Source organism: Chinchilla lanigera, unplaced genomic scaffold (genome assembly GCF_000276665.1).
Source record: "Chinchilla lanigera isolate Chin_1 unplaced genomic scaffold, ChiLan1.0 scaffold00010, whole genome shotgun sequence".
In the NCBI taxonomy this organism is placed as follows: Eukaryota; Metazoa; Chordata; class Mammalia; order Rodentia; family Chinchillidae; genus Chinchilla; species Chinchilla lanigera.
Window position 1 is genome coordinate 8,967,408 of NW_004955411.1, and position 17,333 is coordinate 8,984,740.

Sequence of the window (17,333 nt, forward strand, 5' to 3'; positions counted from 1 at the left end):
AAAAAAAAAAAAAAAAGAAATTGTTCCTAAGCAGGGAATATAGCTCAGTGGCACAAGCATCTGCCTGGCAAGTGTAAGGTCCTGAGTTCGCTTCCTGGTACAAAAAAAATTGTTTCCTAAATAATTTTCTATAAAGTACTAGGAAATAATATTCCTGTTTTGGCTTCATGATGTTAAATCTGAAAACCTCAGAGAAAAACCTTTTAAAATTTGATATCTTCTGATTATGAAAAATATAAGCAACTCATCAGATTATAAACAGAAGCCCTCAGAATTTCATTACCTTAATAAAATATGTAATTAATTGTACTTTATGCCACATATCTGTTTATTGTAAATATTACAAAAATTTACATTTTTATATCAATGGATACTGTATTAATTAAAAAGTTTTTAGAGCAATTGAATGAAAATTAAGTAAACAATCATTTATATAAATAAAGATTACTTCTCCCATCCATAATTAAAAATTAAGTGTAGCATAGTGATGTGTCCAGTGCAGGTATTCAAATTCTCATGCGGGGAGGATGGTGAATGATGAAGAAATGGAGACAAAAGTCAAAATACAGAGACCTGAGGTCAGGTGGAGCCTCCTCTCCTGGAGGGAGACAAAGAGTACCCCAGTGATTGCAGGATTTTTGTTTAAATAAACATTTAAACACTCAGGAGGTTGATGTCAATTTCCACCCCTCTGCATAGCAACTTGTTTGCCTGATTTGCCTGGGTGCCTCACATTCTATGAGTTGGAACAGCTTGCTTTCATAGCTCACCTTGGCCTCGCTGTGTTCTTGGGGCTCACCTTGCTTTAGGCCCACATGTGTGATAGACCTCCAGCTTGAGCTGCTTTCCACGGTATATATATTTGGTGAGGAAATCAAAGACTGTATCTTTTGTTTGAGTTATTAGTGTTTTATTACTAGTATGCCCCCCACTTTGACCTTGTGACAAAATGTCTACTTTAGATCCACGTATCTATATTCAAGGTATGAAGAAAAGAGAAGTGCAAGACCAAGATGTGTTTATCTTGAACACAAAGTTTTCTTTTTCCAGGGAAATCTCACTTTCAGCAGATTTCTGTTTAAAGGTCACAGGCCAGAACTATATTCTATATCTACTTCTACCTGGAAATGGAGAAAGAAAATGAGGAATTAGTTTTCATAAGAGAGACTGGTAATATCTCTATGTTTAGATGAAATACAACTAATTTAATCTTGATATTTTCATTTTTTGTAGTTTCATTTTATGAAAAACTAATACAATTTTGCACAACCAAATAATAAGAGAATAATAATAGTTACTACTTTTTGTATTATTGCCTTAGAAATTAGTTACTCAAAGGACATATACACTAAAAAGACTTTTACAAAACAAACAGATAATAACACAAACTTTCTTTTAACAAAGATAAACTATTAGTACAAATGAAATGAATTAGCACATTGTAATGTTTGATACTTTATGTCAACTTTAGGAGTTTAATTAAGTGACTCAGCAGGGGGCCAGGGTCCTCACTTAGTTTATATCCTGAGTCTGTGCAAGAGCGAAGTACAGAGATGGTGTGAGTACTATACCCACCCTCGGACAGATAGACCACTTACAATATAAAGAAGGAAGGAGGCTTGGCCCCCTTTTTGCTTATGTTGCTTTTGCTGTCTTCTGCTGCCTTGAAGTGTTGCTCCTGTGCCATGTGCCACCCTGCCTTGGAGCCAGCTGATTAGGCACTGAAACCTCCACAAATTGTGAGCTAAATAAACCTTTCCTTCCTTAATTTGGGTCACTGAGTATTTTGTCCCCAAAATGAAAGACATTAGGTAACACAGAATTTGGTACCAGAGATGTTGGGTCATTTCCATGACTATACCTGACCATGTGGTGCAAGAAACTTTCAGAATGGCTTGTGGGAAGAGATTGGAAAGGTTCAGAGATGTCATCTGAAAGAGTAGAGCTGGAATGTCTTAAGCTATTCTGTATAGGAGATTCTGGTCAGAGCACAGAAGACCAGAAAACTGGTAAAGACCAGGATTGGGAGGTTTCTTTTTGGAAGAAGCACTGCTGTGGCTGTTGGAGTCTAGACAATGTAGACTCCAATGTTATAGCTTGGCAGAAAGTTTGTTTGCTTTTTGCTAATGTCCAGAGGCTTTTCCTGAGAATAAGATTAAGCACAGTGGACTAATTAATGTGGCAGAAGAAATTTCAAGGAAGTTGAATGTTGAGGCAATGGTATGGCTGTTGCTGGGGGGTTTAGCCAGATCTACACTGAGAATCAAAAGCAAAGCGTCTAGCAGGATGATGTAAAGTGTTGTGAGTTTGTCCAGAAAGGAAGCTCCAGTAAAGCTGTGGACTACAAAATAGAGCTGAGGAGATCTTGACTGCTGAGAAGAAACAAGAAAATACAAAGATGGCCTGAGGGCATTCCAAGAATAGAAAGTCTCCACCCTTTACAGCCTCAATATTGCAAAAGTGAGAAAGTCTTCTTTTTGAGGAGAGAGCCACAGAGTACCATGTTCCAGAATGGCAGTCACATGGAAAATTTGTTTCTCAGAATTGAATTCAAAGTGCCCAGAGATCCAGGCACTCTAACCCTACAGCCAAAGGAAAGGAAAACCTGGCTGTTCCCCGGCTGACAGCAGACTTGGCATGATCCATGTGTCCATCTTTTAGGCACATGTACAGTGAGAGAGTTGAGGGGTTAAGGAGGCTTCCACCCAGATTTCAGAAGGCCTGGGAGACCAGACAGTGAGCCTGAGAGGGCAGTATGTGAAGCTGTGAGAGTGAGTCCAAAAGTGCAAGCAAGACCCCTAAATTTTTTTTTTTTTCTGGTTTTTTGGTTTTTCTCCGGTACCAGGAACCAAACTCCCGACCTTGCACTTGCCAGGCAGGCGCTTTTGCCGCTGAGCTAAATCCCCAGCCCCGAGACCCCTAAAATTTGGAAAAGCCAGGAAAGTGGGTCATCTAAGCCAAATAGCAAGGAGGGAGCAGCACAGGCTCAAGAGAGAAGCCATGGGAGGTACAGCCACTGGAAGTGCCCTAGGGTGGAGCCATCCAAATCCCTTGGAGCTTACAATGTGCCACAGATTATCTCCAATGCTACACGTGGAACTGTAGGATTTAATGTTTGCCATACTTGATTTTAGACTTGCTTTCATCCCAATCCTTTGTATTCCCCTGTTTGTAACTTTTGGAATGAAAATATTTATCTTGTGCCATTGAATGTTGGGAGTGTTTAACTTTGTTTCTAATTTGTACAGCAGCTTGAAATGTAAGTTTGCCTTACATCTCAGAGGAGACTAGGGACTTGGATTTTTCAGCCATGATGAAATCTTAAGGACTTTGGCAACTCTTGCAGATGAACTAAATGCCTTTTGCATAAAGGGATGTAGATGAGTCTTTCAGGTGAGCTAGGTGTGGAATGTTATGGTTCTAATGTAATACAATGTTGACAGACTTAATACTGATTCTTAATGATTGTTAAACCTGTGTTATAGTGTTCAAATTGTAAAATGATAAGAATAGGCGTGTGTTTATATCTGGAAATCATTTTAAAGAAATGTGTCTGGTTGCCAAGATGACAAAGGGTGGATTGTAGTGGTTGATACAGTGTGTTAACTTGAGAAGTTTAGAAATTTAAATAAGTGACTCAGCCAGGAGCCTGGGTACTCAGTAAACATTCTGAGCCTGTGCAAGAGGAGGGCACAGACATGGTGAGAGTGTTACACCCACCTGACAGAGGATAGCCTGCTTACAATATAAGGGATGAAAAGGGGTCTGTTCCCCCACCCCGTTTTGCTCTTGTTGCTCTTGCTTTCTTCTGCTGCCTTGAAGTGCTTCCCCTGCACCATTCCACCCTGCCTTGGAGCCAGCTGATTATGGACTGAATCCTCCACAAACTGTGAGCTAAATCCACAATTTCTTCCCTACTTTGGGGCATCAGGCATTTTGTCCCAGCAATGAAAGAAAACTGACCAACACACACATATATTAAAAGTTTTAAAACAATGGAATATATAATTGTAGATATAGATATATTTATCTATTGATCTATCATCTATTGATCTATCTATCTAGAGATAGAGATCATATAAGAGAAGCCACACAATATGTGACCTTGAATACCTGACTATTTTCAGTAGCATTATTTTCTGGAAGAGCTTCCATCTACCTACAAATTCCTCAAATTTATCTTTCTTTATGGCTTCATGGTACTCTATTGCCTTATCCATTCATTTGTTGTGCGGCCTAGCTATCATAAATTGTGCTTCTGTAAACATGAGTATGCGTGTAACCCTGTAACATGATGATTCTAACTTTTTTGGACAATACTTAGGAGGGAGATACAGATAAAATGGAATTTCTAGTTTTAGTTTTTGAGGAATCTGCATCCTGATACCCATAAAGGCTGTACTAGTTTACAGTCCCACCAGCAATGTAGTAGAGCTACATTTCCCTCTCATCCTCACCAGCATTTGTTATTACTCAATTGCTTGGTGATGATCATTCCTTCTGGGGTAAGATGGTATTTCCATATAATTTTAGTTTGTATTTCTGTAATGACCAATAATGGCATTTTCTGGTGTAGTTTTGGCACTTGGTACTTCTTCTGTGAAGTGTCTACTCATTTTGCTTCCCATGTTTTGATTGGATATTTATTTGGGGCATCTAAATTTTTGAGTTCTGTATATGTTTTAGATGTTAGTCCTCTGTCTATGGAGTAGCTGGCAAGTATTTTTTCCCATTTGATAGATTGTCTCCTCACTCTATCGATTGTTTCCTTTGTTGTGAAGATTTTTCATTTGATAAGACCTCATGTGTTGATTCTTGCTATTACTTGTTGTGGCATTGGGGTTTTGTTCAGAAAGTCCTTGCCTATATTTGTGTCTTCAAGAGCTGTACGTATTTTATTTTCCAACAGATTAAATGTTTCTGTTTTAACATTTAGATATCTTGATATTTTCATACAAAACATTTTAGGTTTATTTTACAGAAAAAATCCAGTATAGACAAAACTGAAGGCAGCATTGAAATGTTATATTTTCTCATTAAAATCAGTCTTTCTTAAAGATATTTGTGAGAGCAGAGATAATCAATGAAACTATTAAGTTTAAATTGGTATTATATTTGTTGCCATATTTAAACTTTTCATTTGTTATTAACTCATTATATAAAACTAGAAAAGATTAAAACACATTCATACCTTGATGTTTTAATCTAATTGTGATAGTTTACACGGTCAAAATATTTAACATTTGCATTCTTTTTGTAATCTCCATAGTTGCTTACTTGCATATTTAATTTGTTCAAAAAATTATCCCATTATTGCATCTGACTTTTCTCTTTCATTTATTTATTGGTTTAATTATAAATTGGTTTAATTAATATTGGCTTAATTAATACTTAGCTTATTTTCTTTTTTTTTTTGTTTTAGTAGCGGGAATCAAACTCAGGACCTTGCACTTGCCAGGCAGGGGCATATGCTGTTGAGCTATATCCCTGGCCCCACTTCACTTATTTTTGATGAAACTTTTAGAAAAAGACATTTTATTAAATAATAGATTCTTCAGATTACTTAGCCCTTGGGATTATTGCCACAATGACAAACTGCCATGTTGACTAGTTATAATATCTTGAGTTATAATTTCCTTTATTCTGAATTTAACCATGTCTACCTGCCTTTTAGCATTGTATGCTGCTGTGGAAAAATCTTAGGTACCTTGTTAATTATTATTTCTCTGTTAACATGAATCATCTTGCCTTCATATGATTTTAGAAAAAAATAATTACCTTTGAAGTACAAAGAGAATACATGACTCAAATTATTAATCATTCATATGGTATTTATTTTCAAGGGACTTTAATCTTATTCCATTTAGGCTTCATAACAGACTTATAAAATAAATATTATCTCTATTGTTCATAAGATAAAAATAAAGTTCAAATAATCTAATTGAGTTTTCCAGATCTGAGATGTGGTTTTAAATTTCAAAGATGAACTGTGAATTCAGTATTTATTCTATTATATGGTTTTATAAGATACTTGTAAAATAATATCTCTGCCTAGCCTTTTCTGTATTACTTATTGAAAACTGAAGTTATTACTCATTAAGCAATTTGAAATATCTGTATGGATTTCAGATGTGTGTCCCATATGTTTAATCCCTGCCTATTTGTATGTTGAAACTTCGATGACTCCCAGTAAGATAGTGCTAACAACTGGAGCCCCTGGGAGAAAATAAAGTCCTGAAGGTGGAGTCTTCCACTGGAATTAGGGCCCTAATAGGAGGACAGCAATCCCTTTCTCTTTTCCATCATGTGAGGCCTACAGTGAGAAGTTGGTGGTCTACAGCCAAGAAGAGGGTCCTTACCCAAACCAAACACGTTGAAAATGTAATCTGTGTGAAAAATGTTTTTGTTCTTTATGAGTCATCCATTGTATGGTGCTTTGTTATAGTGGCAGAGGCTAAGTTACTTCCTAAACTAAATATTACACACTGATTTAATATACTGATGAGTTTGGCAGGAATTACCATAATCTGCAAATGTAAAACAGTCCAGTAAAATAGTTTTATCCTTCAAATTATGCATATAATCCTAAAGAGAATTATTTGCTTCTAAGACTTACAATTATGCATTGATTTAAGATGTAAGTTAATTTAAGATATTAGTTTGTATGACTATAAAAAATTCCCCAAGTTCTCTCTCTCTCTCTCTCTCTCTCTCTCTCTCTCTCTCTCTCTCTCTCTCTCTCTTTTTTGTCTTTTGGAAACAGGGTCTCACTATGAAGTTCTGGCTGGCCTTGAGCTAACTTTGTAGCCCAGGCTGGCCTCGAACTCTCACCAATCCTCCTACCTCAGCCTCCCAAGTGCTGGGATTACAGGTATGTGCTACCAGGCCCAGCTACTCAAGTTCTGTGAGTTACAGATTTTTTATACTTTAACATAGTTTTCTTATTTTACAAGGGAATGGCATGATTTTTATGAGATTTTACGTACAATGGTTTGGTTTATGATAATTAGAATTTTCTCAGTTTTGCAAACTAATAAAATTATATTCAAATATATTAACACACTATGTTTAGGTTTGCAAATAAAGAGTATCACTTCTTTTTATTTTCCAAGAAAGCATTAAGATATTTTTAAAATATTGTTAATAGTAGCTGGGATAATTGTACTGCTGGTGTCTATTGGTTTATTTATTTATTTTTTTAAATGAAATTTTTTGTTTGTTTGTTTTGTTTTTGTTTTTTTCCGGTACCGGGAATTGAACTCACGACCTTGCACTTGCCAGGCAGGCGCTGTGCCACTGATCTAAATCCCCAGACCCTGTATTGGTTTATGGAAAGGAACAGTTAATGCTTAATTCTTTTTGACCAATTTTGCATATTTATATTTGATAATCTGAACAACTAATTTAAGACAAATTAGACAACTAATTTGAATTCCTATCATCTTGTTTAGTGATGCTATCATTTCTAATTTTTTATTATTTTTTATTCTCTGTAATTTAATTAATCTTGCATTTGTACATCTGGTAATCTGAGCAACTTCACTGAAGATAATGATATGTAATATAACAACTATTGTTAATTTCTAATCATCTTGTGTTGAAATTCTGTATCAGTTTTGTTTTTGTGTTGTTTTGTTTTTTTTTGTTATTATTGTGTTATTTTTTCTCTTTAAAATAAAAAATAAAATAAAATGTCAACCGTGGACATAGACCGAAAAAAAAAAAAAATTTTGAGTTGTCTTTGCTTTTCTGTCCCTTTCTTCCTAAAATGTAAGGACTATTTATGGCTTCTGAGAGTTTAACCAGGCTACATTTGGAATTTTTTCTAGCTCATTAAAACCATTCATGAAAAGTACAGATACTTCCTAATATAAATGCCATTATGCATATCTTATTACAGTTAAATTAGAGCACCTTTCTGATGTGATATGTTAATTACATATACTGTCATCTTTGAAGATATCTTTTAGGTGAATTTATATTTTTAATGGTATGATAATGACTATAATTCATTATTTTCCAGGTGTCAGACCCTCTTCTAAGTACTTTATATATAGTTTATTGTAAATATTTAAAACCTGTATAAAATAAACCCCAAAACAAGCTATTTCTTATTTTTTTAGTATTCATTTCCAAAATTTTGATTGTATTTCATCATGGCTTTGGGATTGTAAATGATATCAAATTTTAAAGATAAATGGATAAATTTGCTATTGTGATAGAACAAACACTGGTGAACTGTCTCACTTCAAGAATTCATTGAGGGACTCACGAGGGATATCACACTGTTAAATGGAGCATCGCAATTTGTAAATAACCAATCATGGGGGCTGGGGATTTAGCTCAGCGGCACAGCGCCTGCCTGGCAAGCTGAAGGTCATGAGTTTGATTCCTGGCCCCAGAAAAAAACCAAAAAATAAATAAGTAAACAAATAAATACCGAATCATAAGTATTTGGCACTAACACATTCACACTTGGAATGCATATTAACCTATAAGGTGAGTAGTATCTATGATAGGAAATACAGATAACATAAATTTGAGAATAAAGAAAGATGATATCATTCTTAAGGGGAGCCTGCACTGGACTACCTGTGTCGTGGATTTAGTTAAAAAGCATCCACACCTTAGGCTAGTGAGTCCTTGGAGAGCAGTGCCCAGCTTCAATAAGAAAGAGAACTATCAGTAAAAGATAATAAGTTCTACAGATTAGGGCACAATTACCATTCACAAATTAAACAATTTATTAAAAGGATACTAATTTTAAGAAAGTTTCATACATACTGATACTATAATAAGATGCATGTGTGCACCATCACAGATCAGTCCACAGGTACAGCACCCCACACCTGTGCAGTATGACAACTTGGGCTAATGACGGTATGGAAAGCTATGGGCTGTGTCAGTATTCAAAGACTAACTTCAGATACTTGATTTGGAATCTGCATAATGGGTCTTATCTGTGTGTTTCCTATTTTCTAAAAGTAAGGTTTTAACCAAGTCATTTAATTTTCAGAACCTTAGTTTTACTGTGTATTAAATGGAGATATCTGCTTTCTCTGTTCCGTAAGTTTTAAGGAGGGTCGTTGAAAGTATTTTATCTAACAGATGTGGTCATTGATGCTCACTGTTAAGATCTGTCAGTAAAAGAATGCATCTAAATTTTGCTAGTATGGCAAAATATGGTGAACAAATGTGATAAAACCAGCACTGTTTGAAAGGCCCTCATGGTGAATTATTTGGTTGATCTGTTAATCATGTTCACCAATATTTCTTCCCTTTATGAGGATACTGAGCTTTGTTGACTGCAAAATCTTAGACAAAAGATGTACTTTCAATTAAAAAACTAACAAATATTGCAATTATGCAATTAACAAAATATTGAACTAATATTTTATATTTAATATTGAATTTTAATTAGAATTCTCTCAAGGAAAAAAATTAAGAACTTTAAAATTTTGTATGTGTGTTTTAAATGTACAAAGAATTTTGGTTTTAGGTATTTTAACCATTTATATTTGGCCTGTGTGGTGGCATGTGCCTGTAACCAGAGCTACCCTAGAGGCAGAGGTAGAATCATAAGTTTGAGTCCAGCTTGGACAACTAAGTGAGACCCTGTCTCAGAAAGAAAGAGAGAGGGAGAGCAGAGAGTTACGGGGAGCTGAGGGGAGGAGAAGAGACAAGAGGAAAGGAGAGAAGAGGTTTCTTGTCATATCTCTTGTCACATTTCTTGTCATAATCTGTCTTTGGCTTATGATAGATGATATTAAAATGTGAGCAACAAATGCAAAGCAATAAAAATAATTTCATGCACATTTCTAAAAAAACCTAAATGTATTGGATATAAAAACAGATTATAGGGTTAATAATTTTTTATTTCAATGGAAGGAAATGATATTGAGGGGCTAGTGTGCATTGTAAATATACAGTAGAGTGTAAAATATACTTTAATGTCAAAACAGCCCAGATAACTGTATGATTTCTAACGAATTATATTTGCATTAACTACAATGCATGTCCTCGTGGGCAGTTCCTTAGCTCCCACATGAGTGCCTCTCTTTCAACCTACTCTTCCTGCACTTGTCAGTGTCAAACAGCACTTAACTTTTTTTTTTTTTTACTATCCTTGCATGTTGGGGATCACAAATTGTACATCGACACAGAATCTGTCCAAGGTCCGCCCTGCCCTGCCTTGCATGCCTGTTTTGGATTGTGGAAATCCCACTTTCCTTGGTCAGTGAGGCTGTGGAGCTCACGAAGCAGGACAAAGTCCGCTGAGGACAATACAGGGCAGTAGTGCCCAGGTGAGGGGATGAATCCTGTTTCCTTTATGCTGTGAAACTTGCCCATCCAACCACTACTGTGCTCTTGCAAGAAGACCACACACTCCTCTCCCTACAAGGGCTAATAAAGTGGTGGCTAACTGGAGATTCTTCTTCTTTGTTCCCAGAGAACATTGATCATCCCAGAGCCTTATTTCTTGCAATTCTCGTGTCGCTGCTTTTCTTTCTCACTATGCTCTGTAACTCTGGGCAGGAGACTGGGCACTCACTGCGGGGGTCCCTGATACCTGGCACCATGGAAAGGGCCTCTGATACTTGCACTACATTCACATTTGCCCTGGACAATGTAGATCTCACCATTTGAAGTCAGAAGAAAAGTTGCTGATTTATGTGTGTTGCTCTAGTGCAAGGTGTCTATAGTAATGGGCTGTCTCCGTCCGTCAAGTTCCACTCATCTTCTATGTCCGTTGCATGTGCTGTGCTAGGAATGAGGACTGGGACAACCTTAGCAGAAGATGACCTGATAACAGACTCCAAAAGACTAATAAGACTCTAGAAAATGGGTTCATCTAACAATCATATAAGATACTTACTTAAAGTAATAAGACCTGGTGTTCTTCATAGCATTTCTTATACAGCAAAATTAAAAGGATAAACAACTGACAAGGGATTTAATTTTATGGATTACTATACAACTACTAAATAATCATATAAATATAATACTGACATTGGAAGATAGTATTAAAAATCTAACAATGTAAATTATAGGATAAAGGTCACATTTAAAGGTTATGTGTATCTGGAGTATGAAAATGCATATGTTAAAAGTGATTATGCTCAAGGTATGGTTGGGGGAATTATAAATACTTCCTCTTCTTCTGTACAAACTTTTAAAAATTCATAATGAGCAATGCCTCTTGTATAACAGCACCAATATTATTACATCGGTCAACTTCATAAGATATTAAAATGATGAAATAGTAGCAAAAATAAAATGTCTGTGAAAATTACAGTGTAAATCTGCATCATAAACGTTGGTTCTGTCAGGTTTCCCAGGTCTTTTATCAAGAAGCTCTTCTTAACACTAAATATGAAGAAGAAGAAGAAGAAAGATGAGACGGAGTGTACACAGTGAAAACTAGAGTTGAAGCACATAAGCACTTATTGAAACAACATATTTTTATTCACTGCTACAAACTGACAGGCATTTGATAAATGCAAAGAAATGAAGAGGATCTCTTCTCCAAGAAATGGGACTTATTTTACCTATTTCCAGGTCTTCTGCTGTCCTTTCAGTTGATAATTTTAGCTAATACTGTATTCCAGTGTCAGATAAAAATTATAATGGCATCTATCCATGCCCAATAAAGTAGGCCAGATTCTCCAGCATGATCTAGCTGCTGTTGTTTCTGATTTATTTGACTCCATAAATTTACGGCATTAACTGAAGAACTGATTGGTTTGGCATTACTTTTGTTGCTCTCTGCTTTCCAGGTATTTGTTATCATTTCACAGTGATGAACTCTAGCATAAGCCAAGCAGGTCTGCCTCTTCACCTCGTCACTTTAATTCCTAGGCCAAATCCAGTCCCACATAATGACACAAGCAAATGTCATTTGAAGTCTTAACCACGGGGAAATGCATTTTGGTGGGATCCAGAAAATAATCTGAATAGTAAAAATTTGCATATTGGGAAGGTTTCTCAGTGTCCACCAAGTTTGGTTGGAGCATACCCTTTATTTTTTTTTATTTTTAAATTTTTTTTGGTTTTTCTCCGGTACCGGGAACCGAACTCACGACCTTGCGCTTGCCAGGCAGGGGCTTTTGCCGCTGAGCTAAACCCCCAGCCCCTAGGAGCATACCCTTTAGTACCCTAAGTGGGTGCTTGTAAATGTTAAGTAGGAGCTTATGCAATAGACTAGTTGTTAGTTATATTTACTTACCTTAAAAAACCAAAATTACCTGTCAATTGTTTTGAAGACAGCTGAAGCTATCCTATCCCCCTGGGTACTCTCAGACTTGAGTTATATTTTCTCAACTCATTGGAACAATTTAGACCCTGACTAAAACATTGCTGCACTGCAGCAAACAAATTATTCAAAGCATATTATTATTATGATTCGCCCCAGAGAAGGAATTTTAGATTTAGGAAATTTCCAGTGTTGTAAGGATTGGAAAACCTTGAAACTCTGTCAGAACTAATTTTACAGAAGTTAAAAATTTAGAATGGAGAGTTGAGTCTGAAACACTGATTAGTTTCTGACTAAATTGATTCTTAGAAAAGTGTAGAGTAAATGGAATCTAAGACTGTGAAAAGGGAACCAAATTTGTATCTGGATGAAGAGTCCAGATTCCTTTCACCACTGGGATTTAAGATATCAATTTGATAGTGAATACACGTGTCTAGCTTAAAATTATAAACTGTAGAGTGATATTTTTCACTTTGACTTTTAAGATCGCTGACCATTTATTCTTTTCTTGAATTATACTTGTTAGTTTAAGGTAAGTGTCAGCAAACTTTTTCTGTAGAGGGCCAAGAAGTAATTATTTTAGGCTTCAGGGGTATAAGGTCTACCATTGCTGAACGCTGCCATTGGAGCCCAAGGGCAGCCAGAGATAATACCTAAATAAATAGTCTCTGCTAGCCAACTTTTTATTTCCAGAAATGGGAAGTGGGCAGATTTACATTGCAATCCAAAGTTAAAAACCTTTGTTTAGGTAATTCTCAGTGGAGATACAAAAAGATCAGGGATCTATGTTGTTAAGTTCTTAATCTTTGTTATATTTTCAAAAACAGTCTAAATTCTTAGAATTAATTATGTTATAGGTGAGTTTAATTTTAAACCTGCAAAAGATTCATGACAAATTCTGAGGTCTTTTTAAGGTTTTCTAAACCTTGACTCTGGTTTTGCTTAATGTGAAAGTAATTTGACAGACACTGGGTTTATTCGTGTGTCCCTACATACTGTGAATAGTCAATGATCACTTTCTTTTCTCATGAAGTACCTAGCAATTTAAAAGGTTCCTTTGCTATCATATAAAATCTGAGTATCATATAGGAAACTGTCCCTTAAGGTGTCTACTGAACATATTCACACAATGTTGTAAGATATTAAAGTCAAATGCCCTGAATCATAGCAAAAAATCTCAACAATGAACTATTAGGAATTTTCTTCATTAATAGGGACTCTATGCAAAGGTACTCCCTGCTCTATCCACCTAAATGTCTTTTCCTGAGCCTGTTGTTGCTAAGATGCAATGATACAAGATAAATCTGGTAATTTACTTGGTTCTACAAGGATACAGTATTTGTCAGCTTTGTTTTTTAGAGATTTTTTAGTTTAACTAGTTTCCTAGATCTATGCCGATTTTCAGATTTTTTTTGTTTCTTCATGTTTTAATTTTTTTGTTATTTTTTCTGTTAGATTATCAGCTTATGATATTATATGGAAACATCATAGACTCCCAGAGCTAAAACAACCTAAAATTATTCAATTTCCTCTCTTTATTTATATTAAATTGTGGATAGTGTATAAATGTTAAACAATTCTTTCCCTATGGACACAAGTGGGCTTTTTACAATCAGGTCACTGTTAGCAAATAATAGGAAGAAAAGTGAAAGATTTAGCACTTACTGAATTCTATAATGGAGCAGTTTGCAATAAAACCGTTATTTACTAACTACAGTTTATTCATAGCTATTGAATACTCTACTTCCTTATGGATCATTCTGAGGTGGCACAGGCACTCATATCTTGAGTTCATTAAAGTTCAACACAGGAGTAGGATTTCCTTCAAATTAAATGGAGAGAATGTTGACAGAAGAAAGAGAGAGAAAGAGAGAGAGAAAGAAAGAAGAAAGGAAGAAAAAGAGAGAAAGAGAGAGAAAGAAAGAAGGAAAGAAAGAAATAAAAGAAAAAGAGAAAGGATCTCAACACATTATTTTTAAGCTATGATTTTGTTGACCATTACAAAGTACTGTAAATCTTTTATTTAAAGTTTTCTATATACCCTGATAATGAAGACAGAATAAATCACTGGCCAACCAAGAGACAGAAGGGATAGAGAAAATCACACTGTATGAGGTAAATATTTTACAAGAGCAACATCCCATTGTGTCTTTATTCATATTCTATTTATGCCCAATGTCAGCCAATAGTAGTGATGTTCTGTGAGCAATATGGGGTATTGTATGGTCTCTAGATAATTTTAAAATAATACTAAACTAAATCTCCTTTCTAAAAACTGAATATTCTAAACAATGACAATGATTAAAATATTCCTCCCTTTGGCCTAAGCTCTGGGGATTGGGAAACTATGGTCTCTAGGCCAACTCCAGACTGAACATTATTTAATTAAATTTTTAGAAGATTGAAACAAAAAATTGTAGTGTTTCTCTCTTATTATATAGATAAATCCATTATATGTTTAGTTTTGCTTGTTGGCTCACAAAAGCCTAAAATATTTACTCTCCAGACCTTTAAGGAACTTTGCTAACCCTTACACAAACAAATGCCATGGTAAATACTTCATTTTAATGTAAAATATACATATATATCACATATTTACATATATATAATATAAGGTTGAGATTTATTTTATTTATTAATATTTGTATAGCATTGCATTTGGAAAATAAGGTCACACAGAAGGCTTATTACTTGTGTCAGTTTCCAAAGTAGTTTCCTAACAGTTCAGTAAAATTTAAGTTACTCTCAAATGCCAGAAGAACATCCAAGCCTGTGGTAGTCCATAACTCCATATTCAAATATCTGAAAATAGCAGCGTATTGATTGTAAAGCCAAAGAAATTGACCTTTAGTTATTTCATTTCTGACATACTATGTGAGGACAGAATTAGCATTGAACAATAAAAGGCAAATTTAAAATCTTTTCTTTGATGATTGATCATGCAAAAAATTTAGGAGGTGCAGTAAATATATGATAAGAAAATGTAAACAAATGGGTATTTATACAGGAAAACACAAAAAAATTTGATGAAAACCAGGAGAAATTACCAAAGATATTCTTATGATGTCAGAAGAAACACAGGAGACGAATTTGAATGTTGCTATTGTTTTCAGCAGTAATAATGTCAGTGTTTGCTCTCCCCTAGCCTTTTGGGCTGATTTTTGCAGAAAAAGAAACTCTGGAAGATTTTACAAGTGTAAAAGAGATTTATGATGAATATTCTAGTGAAGACATTATGCTGTTTTCAAATCTTGAAGGCATTTGAAAACTTCTAGAATCAATCTTGATGAAGTAAGGCCTTCATTAATAATGCAAATGCTAGAATTTGATGTTGCTATGATTGATACATTGTATCAACTTGAGGAGTCTAGAGGCTTGGCTGAGTGACTCAGCCATTCTGCATCCCGATCCTATCCAAGACGAGAGTGCTGAGCTGGTGTGGGGGTGGGCAGACAGCTGGTGTACAATGTAAGGGAGCAAATGAGGCTGCTTACCTTCTCCCCTTTGGCTCTTGTTGATTTTGCTGTGTTCCACGGCCATGAACTGCTCCCCCTGCCATGTGCCACTCTGCCTTGGACAGAAACCTCCACAAACTGTGAGCTAAATAAACCTTTCCTTCCTTCATTTTGGACGTCAGGTATTTTGTTTCAGCAACGAGAGAAAAATAACCAATACAGGTATGAAATGGAAATTTTATTAATTTCTATTCAACTCATCTTTTAATAATATCCCTGTTTAGTTGTATATCTGTTGCTTCATAGATGTTTTTCAAAATTAACAGCAACACAACATTTTTTGTCTCCCTACATGCTATGTTTAGACGGTTTAATAAAATTTGTCTTTATTTATGACTAAATATGATATGCACAGAAGATCCAGATTTATGAATCAGTGCTTAACATAATGTTGTTAATGTTTATTACTGTGGCAGATTGCTGTGATTTGAACGTGTACCATATGAAATTCCGGCACTGAAACTTTAATGGCCAGGGTGAGAACATTAAGCATAGCTATGAGGCCTCCCCTTGGTGAGGATTTAAGGCCTTTATAAAAGAGGCTCTGGATACCGTTTGTGTTTTTGCATCTTGCTTTTCTGTCCTTTCTGGCAGGTATGGACACAGTGTCCCTCTCCTCTGGGTGGTGTAGTCATAAATCGTGATCTTGTTGTAGGTGGCAACTAAATGCAGCATGTAGTGCTGGGTGGTAGAAGAGAACAAAAGACGAACATTAGGTAAAACTCTCATGAAAATTAAATAAGGTGTGCCATTTAGGTTATAGTATTTTACTATTTTTTTTTTTCAGTTTTGTTTTTTTTCTGGTACCAGGAATTGAACTCACGACCTTGCGCTTGCCAGGCAGGTGCTGTGCCACTGAGCTAAATCCCCAGCCCCGTATTTTACTATTTTGATAGTTCATTTTAACACATGTTTATATGTAATTATGAACATAATCTGTCAGTATTATAGAAATGGGAGTAAAAATATATATATGAACTTTATAATTTCTCAGCTTTTTGTATATCCAAATTATCTCAAAATAAAAAGTTGAGAAATGCAATTAAAAAGGCAAGAACTAAAAGAATAAATGAAATGTATATGTACATATATTATAAAATAAGCTATTGAGTGAACAAAAAGGTTTACATATAAATATAGAAGAGTTTATACTGATAGATAGTATTATATATTATGTTTTGATACATACCTACATGGTAAAAACAGATAGATTAATGTTGTTAATAGTATTGATTACTATTAATAACATTTTAATTATTACTTCTAAATACAAAAGAGAAAAATGGGACTTGAGAGTTGCTCCAGGGATTTTAATTTTATCTATAATATTTTCTTTCCTTTAAAAGTGAAGTAGATACATTGTGGCAAATTTTAGGATTTTATTAATCTGAATGGTAGATACCATTGTGTTAAGTCTTGTAAACTTGAATTAGTCTGAATACAATATTAACGAAAATATAATGGATTAAATAAGGTCCTTTCAGTACAGAATGAAAAACTTGGCAGGGCTGTATGTGAGGATGGAAAGCATTTTGAAAGTTCTAACCCTTAGTTCTCATGTTTTA